Source organism: Rattus norvegicus, chromosome 1 (genome assembly GCF_021556685.1).
Source record: "Rattus norvegicus strain SHRSP/BbbUtx chromosome 1, alternate assembly SHRSP_T2T, whole genome shotgun sequence".
Lineage (NCBI taxonomy): Eukaryota > Metazoa > Chordata > Mammalia > Rodentia > Muridae > Rattus > Rattus norvegicus.
The window spans coordinates 100,033,088-100,042,634 of NC_141534.1; the positions used below are offsets into that span (position 1 = coordinate 100,033,088).

General features: G+C 42.9%; 1 long non-coding RNA gene across 1 annotated transcript; it reads right to left on the reverse strand.

Annotated features, from left to right (window-relative positions):
- Positions 1-4,171: 4,171 nt before the first annotated feature.
- Positions 4,172-7,200, reverse strand: LOC147996782 (uncharacterized). The gene is made up of 3 exons (XR_015654835.1): positions 6,844-7,200; positions 5,810-5,961; positions 4,172-5,351 (listed from the first exon to the last, which is right to left on the reverse strand). It is a non-coding gene; the product is annotated as an uncharacterized LOC147996782 (long non-coding RNA).
- Between the last annotated feature and the right edge of the window lie 2,347 nt (positions 7,201-9,547).

Here is a 9,547-nt window from a genome sequence, read left to right on the forward strand (position 1 = left end):
GCAGAGAACTGAGACCAGTAAGTGTATGCTAAGGAGAACTCGTTATTTCTATCTAAGGGCACAGGAATGGGGGGGGGGAGCGTCCAGAAGGTGAGATTTTATTTTTCTTAGCTGCTTGAGTGTTGCATGAACTCTTCTGGAAAAAACTTTGAGTGTGTGTGTGTGTGTGTATGAGAGAGAGAGAGAGAGAGAGAGAGAGAGAGAGAGAGAGAGCACGCCTCTTAACTGCAGGCAAATGTTCATGTATAGCTTGGAAGCTGGCCACCAGGCAAGCATCACAGAATAGGAAGAGTCCCTTTGCAGGGCTGACATTTCCAACTCTTGAATTGCTCTGTTCTTCTTTCTCTGGAGTGGGAAGGACTGGAGGCCACTGCTAGTCCACCTATGACAGATTTGTTTCTTCACTTTTGCCTGCATGACAACCCTAAGTAAAGGCCTCACCCACCTTTGTAGGAAAATGTCACACTATTTATTGTGCATCATCATCATCATCATCACCACCACCACCACCACCACCACCATCATCACCACCACCACCACCATCACCACAACCACCACTATCACCACCATGACCATCATCACCATAACCATCACCATCATCATCACCATCACCATCACCACCACCATCATCATCATCATCACTATCACCACCATGACCATCATCACCATCACCATCACCATCATCACTACCATCGCCATCATTTTTTCTGGATAGTCTGCTAGAGCCTGGTTCAGGCAGGTTAAGATCAGAGGTTGCCTTCGGGGTGTGAGCTATGGCAATTGGTGCTGTTCATCTGGTTCCTGCTTGGCTTCTGACAAAGGGGAACCCTGGCCATAGATTGGATATTAGAAAGGGATTGGGGTCAGAATCTTCAGTCCACTGGGTTTCTCCTTGAGTGTGGTGTTGGGCTACCTGGTCTTTTGTCTGAAGGTGTTGCATGCCTCCCCCACCTCTCCCCAGGAAGAGGCAAACTAACATACACTTAAATAGGGCATCTACAGATGGAGGGATAGAGAAAGGGTTTTATCCAAACTCAGCTTGATGAGCTAATGGGTTCACTTGCTGGCCATGACTGACTCAAAGGCAGGTGCATCGCAGAAAAGTTTCCCCCATCCCTCTCTCTTTCCCTTTCTCTCCCTCTCTTCTCCCACCTTTCTATGCCCTCTTTCCCTCTCTCTCTCCCCTTCTCTCTCCCTTTTTCTTTCTTCCTGCATCACAGAAAAGCCCTACATGGGAGTCCCACTTTTCACATCAGTTATATATCCCAGCACCTCTTAAAGTCACATACAATGGGTGGGGTGAGAGTGAGTAGTGGCTTGGATCTCCCCAGGGCCTGGGGAACCCCCTCTCCTTCCTGTAGAGGGTGCTAATAGCTCTATCACCGTTACCATGGACACCAGATGATTTGATTATGTTATTGCCATGGCCACTGGCCAGGTATTCCATAGGCTTAAGCAATCTGGCTTTGCTTACGGTTATGGTGGTGATGGTTAGGATGGTCACCTTATGCCAAAAAGAATGGCTATACTTCAACAGTGGTGCTACTATTCCTCAGACAACACTGAATTCTGTCCTTCCAGACCTTAAAGCAAGTAAGAGCAGCATGACTCCAGTAAGATGCACTGGCTTCTGTGATACAGAAATGACTCGCACAGTTTTAGTTTGGTGTAGTGGAAAGATGGTGACGTTTGCTGTGCTGGCTAGTGTTATGTCAACTTGACATAAGCTGGCCTCATGTGAAAGGAAGAAACCGCCATTGAGAAAATGTCTGCATAAGACCCAGTGGTAAGGCAGTTTCTTAATTAGTGATCGATGGAGGAGGTCCTAGACCATTGTGGGTGGGACCGCCCTGAGGCTGGTGGTCCTGGGGGTCTATAAGAAAGCGGGCTGAGCAAGTCCTGAGGAGCAAGCCAATAAACAGCACTCGTCTATCACCTCTGGATCAGCTCCTGCCTCCAGGTTCCTGCCCTGACTTCTCTCAGCGACGGACAGGTCCCTGGCAGTGTGAGCCAAGCAAACCCTTTCCTCCTTCACCTGCTTTGCTCATAGCGTTTCATCACAGCACAGAAACCCTGACTAGGACATTTGATTCCTTGCCTCTGCTCATTTTTCTAACTTTCTTCTGTGCAATAGGCAGCCTTTATATTATTGTATAATATCACATATTATATGAATGTAATAGCCTTTATTATAATATATAACACACATATAAAAAGCCGTTTGTTTCTAATCGAAACCTATTCTGCATTCTTTCAAGTTCTCATTCCTGGGACAGACTTTTATTGTGTTTTGTGTTTGGTGTTCTCCCTGCATGTGTGCATGGCCATGGTGTGCGCCATGGGTGTATGGAGTGGGTGGAGAAGCCAGAAGAGGGTGCAGGTGCCCCTAGGACTGGAGGTGCAGATGGTTGGGAGACGCCACATGGGTGACGGCAACTGAACTTGGGTTCTTTGGAAGAGCAGCCAGTGTTCTGAATTGCTGAGCCAGCTCCCCAGCCCCAGCCTGGCAGGTCTTGAAATGTGAAAGTATTTAGTGTATATAGCACCTGTACTATTACTTTTCTATTGCGGTGATAAACCACCATGAGCAAGGTAGCTTATAGAACTAAGAGGATGATTCTGAACCCATGTGGCTCCCACAGGCAGGGTCAAGGGAGGTGCCATCTCAGGCCATTAACTCCAGGGCACCTGTGAATAACATAAGCTTCAGGCTTCTGTGTCACACTTCTGTCTCTGTCTTCATGGCCCGCTCCTCCCATTTGTTGCCCTGTGTATGCTGTAACTGGCCTCTGTAGCCCATTGGGTCACTCATCTTCATCCAGGAGGGGAGAATACTTCCTTAGCACTGACAACGGATGAGCCCTGCTCAAGCTAACACTTTTTCCCTGGCACCGCAACGTTATATTGTCTTCATTTCTTTCTGATTTTCCCCCACACACACCACACACAGCAGCTGTAGGAAGTGGAAGGAAGTCAGATCCCATTGCCTGAAACTTAGGGCCCAGCCTCAAGGGTCTGGGCTCTGTACCTGGATTCTAATTAAAACTGTGGCACATCTGTAGAGCAAAAGAACAATTTGAACAGACTAGCACCTATCTATCTGTCTATCTATCTATCTATCTATCTATCTATCATCTATCTATCTATCTATCTATCTATCTATCTATCTATCTATCTACCTACCTACCTATCTATCTACCTAATCTATAATCTACCTATCTAATCTATCTATCTATCTATCTATCTATCTATCTATCTATCTATCTATCTATAATCTATCCATCATCTATAATCTATGTATCTATCATCTATCTATCAATCTATCATCTATCTGTATGTCTAACCTAAAAATCTATCTATCATCTATAATCTCTATCTAACTATCTATCATCTGTCTGCCTAACCTATAATCTATCATCTATAATCTCTATCTATCCATCTATCATCTATCTATTACTATCTATCTATCATCTATCTGTCTGTCTGTCTAATCTATATTCTATCATCTATAATCTCTATCTATCTATCATCTGTCTGTCTAACCTATAATCTATCATCTATAATCTCTATCTATCCATCTATCATTTATCTATTATCTATCTATCTATCTATCTATCTATCTATCTATCATCTATCTGTCTGTCTAATCTATATTCTATCATCTATAATCTCTATCTATCTATCATCTATCTATCTATCTATCATCTATCTATCTATCTATCCATCTATCATTTATCTATCTATCTATCTATCTATCTATCTATCTATCTATCTATCTATCTATCTATCTATGAGTGCTGGGTCCTCTGCAAGAGCAGTAAGTACTGGTGAGTCCCCTCAGTCCCTTTGTTTGTACTTTTTTTTTTTTTTTTTGAGCTGAGGACTGAACCAAGAGCCTTGTGCTTGCTAGGCAAGCACTCTACCACTGAGCTAAATCCCCAACCCCTTGTTTGTACTTTTAATGGCAGCTATTCTGACTGGGGCGAAAAGGACTCTGCTGCTTCGATTTCTTTGATAATTATAGGTCAGGTATAGATGGTTGTGAGCCCTGTAGATGCTGGGAACGGAACCCAGATCTTCTTTAAGAGCAGCCAGTGCTCGCAAGCCATTTCTCCAGCCCCCAGATAAAAGAATTTTTTTAAGCAGACTATATATTCTTAATTTTGATTTTAAAACATCTGCTTTTTATGAAACTGGAGTGGACATGAACTTTTGAAGCCCAAATAACAACCTCTGCATATATGAGGCAACTTTGCAAGTTAATATTGTAAAACTAAAATTACAGTTGGGATTAAAAAAAAATAAACAAAACAAAAACAAAAACTATCCAGTACTTGACGAATCAAGAAAGTATGAATATGGAGGTAGAAATTTTGAGCATATAATTCATCTTTGTTATTTTGAAATTAATCTTGATTTACTTGACAAATGTACACGACTTAAGAGGAATGCACAAACAGTTTCAATGTCTTGAAATGGCCGTAGAGGACACTGGGAAAACCTCCATCACAATGATCCTTGTAGGCGTGTGCAGATAGAGTCTGTTATCAGTGATTTTGCCAGGTAGAATGAATGAGGGGGAAAGAAGGGCTTCGGTTGGAAGAGTGGAGAGCAGGCTTGTTCAGGTTCAGCTTTCTTAGGTTCCATGGTGGTGGAAGTGAGCAGCAGGAGCAGGCAGTGTTGGGGACAGTGGTACGCACCTGAAATCCAGGCAGTCAGAAGGTTGAGGCAGGAGGATCACGATTTCGAGTTCGGCCTGGGCTGTGCAGTGATATCTGGGCCACATAGTGAGACCAGGTCTCATTTCCGCTCACAAGGAACAAAACCAGCAAATGTATTCGTTTATTCTCCTGTTTCGGAGACATTTCTGAGAAATAGCTGAGGAGGAGCTGAAGGAAGAAGGATTTCTTTTAACTCATGGTTTCACGGTGGGGAAGGCATGGCTGGGACTCCATCGCGGTGACAGAAATTAGAAAAGGGGCCCATGCGTCTTGGTGCATCAGGAAGCAGAGACCCCAGGCCAATCAAGCATGTTTGATGTAACCCTTTAGGCCCTCTCTAAGCTGGCTAGGGCCAGTTAGCTCAGAGTCCCAAAGTTCTACCATCAAGTATTCCATCAAACGAACACAAGAAACAGGAACTAGGGTGGCTTCAGAGATTCCTGGCTTGGGGATCAACGGTCATTTGGAAGAGAAGGGATGAGACGGGTGTAGAAGCACAGGGAGTTGGAGTTGGAGTTACAGACACAATATGAGACCCCTGTTTGACACTGCAGGGACCCCCAGGTTGAGCTGAGTTTCGATTGCTCAAACTGATTTCCGAGAGATCTACCAGCTTCTTTTCTAGTTGCTCTGACAAAATACCAGACAAAAGCAGGTTAAAAAGAAGAAAGGTTTGTTTTGGCTCAGAGCTGTGGTTCATTAACAGAGAGAGGTGGACGCTCACAGTCGGTTTGCTTTCTCTGCTGTAGTCAGTCTAGTACCCTGTCCTACTGATCCCTGCCACTCACGTTCAGATAGGGGCTTCTCATCTCGGTTAATGCAGTCTGGAAATTTTCTCCCTAGTGGTCAACAGAGATTTGATTCCTAGGTGTTTCTAGATCCCATCAAGATGGAAATCAGTATTAACCATCACTGTGGTCTTATTCCAAAGCAGACAAGCCAGTGGGACATTTTATCCAAGGAATTCGCCTTTCTCTTTGAGTGACCACGCAGGGGATGGTGGGGGTGGAGGGGGTAGACCAAACTTCTCGTTAGCAGGTTGGGAAGCCCCCATCCCACACAATGTACCACCTCCTTCCAACACCCACCTCACGCATCCCAATACCTGCCAGCGGACTCCCCCTGGGGTTCCTACTCTTAGAGGAATCTTCACCCAGAGCCAGGTAGTGGAGGGTTTGCTCCGGCAATCTGGGATATGACTGTACAGAACTGGAACCATGAATGTAATATTCGTCTGAACCTGTGGAAAAGCAAGGGACATGGAGGGGGAAACATTGTGACGGGAGGGACATCAAGTGGGTGTATAGAGGTAGAACGGTGTGGTGTGGTGTGGTATGGTGTGTGTGTGTGTGTGTGTGTGTGTGTGTGTGTGTGTGTGAAAAGAACAATATCAAAATCAGAATAAAATGTACATTCTTAAAGTACATCCAGTGCTGGGGCTGGAGAGGCAGTTCAGGAGCTAGGGCCACCGGCTTCTCTTGTAGAGGACCTGGGTTTGGTTCCTCACATCTGCATGACAAGTTGCAGCCAACCATAACCAGGGTTCCAGGGGATATGACGTTCTCTTCTGGCCTTTGTGGGGACCAGGCACACACATGGTGCACAGGCATACACGCGGGCGAAACACTCATACATTTAAAAATAACATTAAAAATCTAAAAGGAAATGTTTTTAAAGCACATCGAGTGACATTCAGGAAGACCTTACATTCAGAGACCAAGAATAGCTTAGGGAGTAGACTTGCTCATAGGAGGCGTCACGGCAATTAAAACCGTGATCCTGAAAAAAAAAAATCAAAGGTCCGGGGAGAGGAGAGATGATAAGAAAAGAGATAAGAGAAACCTAGCATCTGTCCCCAAGAGGGGCAATCTCTGTTACTAGGAGTTCAAGGCGTAGAAAACAGCACAGGGAGATGAAAACAAGGACCAGGGAGCAATGGAGGATCCTCCCCCCGCCCGGAGGACAACAGCTTAGGGAGTTCTTAGAACAGTAATGAAAAAGGACAAATGCATCTCAACCAGGGTTCATCACTGAGTAATCCCAAGGCGTTAGGACTTGGTGCCACGACCAGAAATCATCGGAACAGTACAGATTCCTGGGGAGGGTGTGTGAATATCCTTACCTCAAAAATGAAAGCGGAAAGGGCTGCCACACAGGGAAAAGCATCCGGCTGGTATCTGAGCCTTATACACCACGCTTAGATTCTAACATAACGCGTGCTTTCCACGTGTGGCGGGAGGAAAAGGGATTTGACTTGAAATCCCATGGTTTAATCATCTCTTAAAAGTGAAGGTTGATGGGCGGCTGGGGATTTTCAGACTCTAGCTGCTAAGCACTGTGGGAAAAAAAAATCAACTAAAATCTCCATACAGAGTCTCCACATTTAATCTCACAATTTGAGTTTGGATGCATACTCCAGTGTGATAAAGAACAGTTTAACATTCCCCCAAATACTCTTCTGACCCCTTTGAGCTGTGACGCCGCCCTCTAGGCGGGTTTCCTTTCCCAGCATTCCATGCAAAGGGAATCCTGCAGTGCATAGTCACGTGTGGTGTGTCGTTTTCCCTTGGCTCCTGAGATGCAGCCATACTTTTCGTGTATGGGTAGTTCATTTTTTTTTATACTGCTGGATAGTCGTCTTAGCGTGTAGCAGCATGTTTCTCTGCTCACTAGAGGAGAGACATCTGGGTTCTTTTCCAGCATCAGGGTATTGTGAATACAGTTGTTCTCACCATTTGTATAGGAATCTTTCTGTGAATGAGGGCTTCCTTTGCGTTGATATCAGACATGGCTGTACTATGTAAGGGTATGCTCCTGAGAAAGGTTACGCTGGTTCCCAAAGTCTCTACCATTTTGGCAGAATGACCATCACTTGGCAGAGCTTGGCAATTTTTAAGGATTTATTTTATTTTCAGAATGGTTTTAATCAGGAAAAAGTTAAAAAGGAAACGCAAAGTTTTTTTTTTGTTTTGTTTTGTTTTTGTTTTTTAAGTCTAAGGGCAGCCTACACAGTAAGTTTAAGGCATACTACGCAGTGAACTCCTGTCTCAAATAAAATAAAATAAAATAAAATAAAATAAAATAAAATAAAATGGAATAAATAGGGTGCAGGAATTAAAGAATGGGTGAGAAGCAAGACAAAGGACACGAGCAAGTTGTTAAATCACAGTTACTCTCCTTGATTGGCTTCAGTTAATTAAAATGTTTAATGAAAATTTTCAGACTATATTGGCATTTTTAAAGAGAAGACTTTTTTTTAGCTCTTAATTGTGTGTGTGTGTGTGTGTGTGTGTGTCTGTGTGCAGGTCTGTGCTTGTGAGTGCAAGTGCTCCTGGGGACCATAGAAGGGCATCAGATCTCCTGGCACCAGAGTGACAGGCAGTTGGGAGCCACCATGTGGATGCTAGAGACTGAGCCTGGGTCCTCTGCAAGAGCAGCCAGTGCCTTTCACTGCCGAGCCATCTCCCCAGCCTCAGGTTCATTAAACGTAAAAACACAAGGCTGGTCATCTGCTTATAATCTGTGCTTGTCTTTTTGTTTTGTTTTTTTTGTTTTGTTTTGTTTTGTTTTGTTTTTTTTTGGTTCTTTTTTTCGGAGCTTGGGACCGAACCCAGGGCCTTGCTCTTCCTAGGCAAGCGCTCTACCACTGAGCTAAATCCCCAACCCCTGTGCTTGTCTTTTATATATTTGTATTACTTATTTTTTCCACAATCATTGACTGTTGGGTGCCAGGTAACATAGGAAAGTAATAATAAACCAAGAGGCTAGAATGAAGGAGAAAGTGTAATGAAATAAAATATTAATACATATAGTTAAGTATATAATAGATATAGTTTGAACTTAAAACATTTTAGATATTATCTACTCACACATATATAACATTGTATAGGAAGAAAACTTACTCATATTTTGAAAAATACAGACATATTTCAATTCTACATTTTTCTTAATCTTTTGTTTTTAGCCTTAAATTAATGAAAGTCCAGTAAACCATTTTCATGAGAGAAAAAAACCAGCACATAATCACAGAACAGGCCGAATATTAACATATAAATTTTAATTTTGTTTCATTACAATTATAAGCTAATTTTAAAAATTTATTTAGCAAGAAGATGAGGGCAAAGTTCCTCGGAGATGAAATAAATATGGTAAAAACAAATGAAATTTGAAATTTGGAAGAACTGTGTGCCTAAAAACACTATATTATAAAATACACACGTTAATTTGCTCTTTTCTAGAAGAAAAATACAAACGACCCAGAAGCCTAAAGCTCCCTTTTTCTTTTTAAGATTTATTTATTTTGTTTCATAAATATGATTAATTTGCCTATAAGTTTGCATGTACCCCATGTGCATGCGTTGTGCCTATGGAGGTGAGGAGAGGGGTTTGATTGTCCTACTCTGGAGTTACAGGTAGTTTTGAGTCACTCTGTGGGTGCATGGAACTGAACCTGTGTCCTCTACTAGAGCAGCCAGTGCTCTTACCCACTGAGCTAGCTCTCCAGCCCAGAATTCTTGAATGCATTGATGAGGTGGGGGCAGTTTGCAGATACAAACAGTTCACCCGCATCAAACAAGCTTCTGTGAGAAATATTTTAAAATATTTATACAGTTTCAGAACATATAGTTATTTCCAAAAAAAAATGTTTCTTTCTTTGTCTCATGAGGTGGACAAGGACAACTCAACAGAGAGAAGCTCAATTTTGAACGTAGTGTCAAAATACTAACTAAAATAATAAACTTGTGAGGGCAGAACAAGTGGGGCGCAGCCTCTGATGACGTTTCCTGACATTCAATAATTCCAGGGTTTTCTAATATTAGGACACG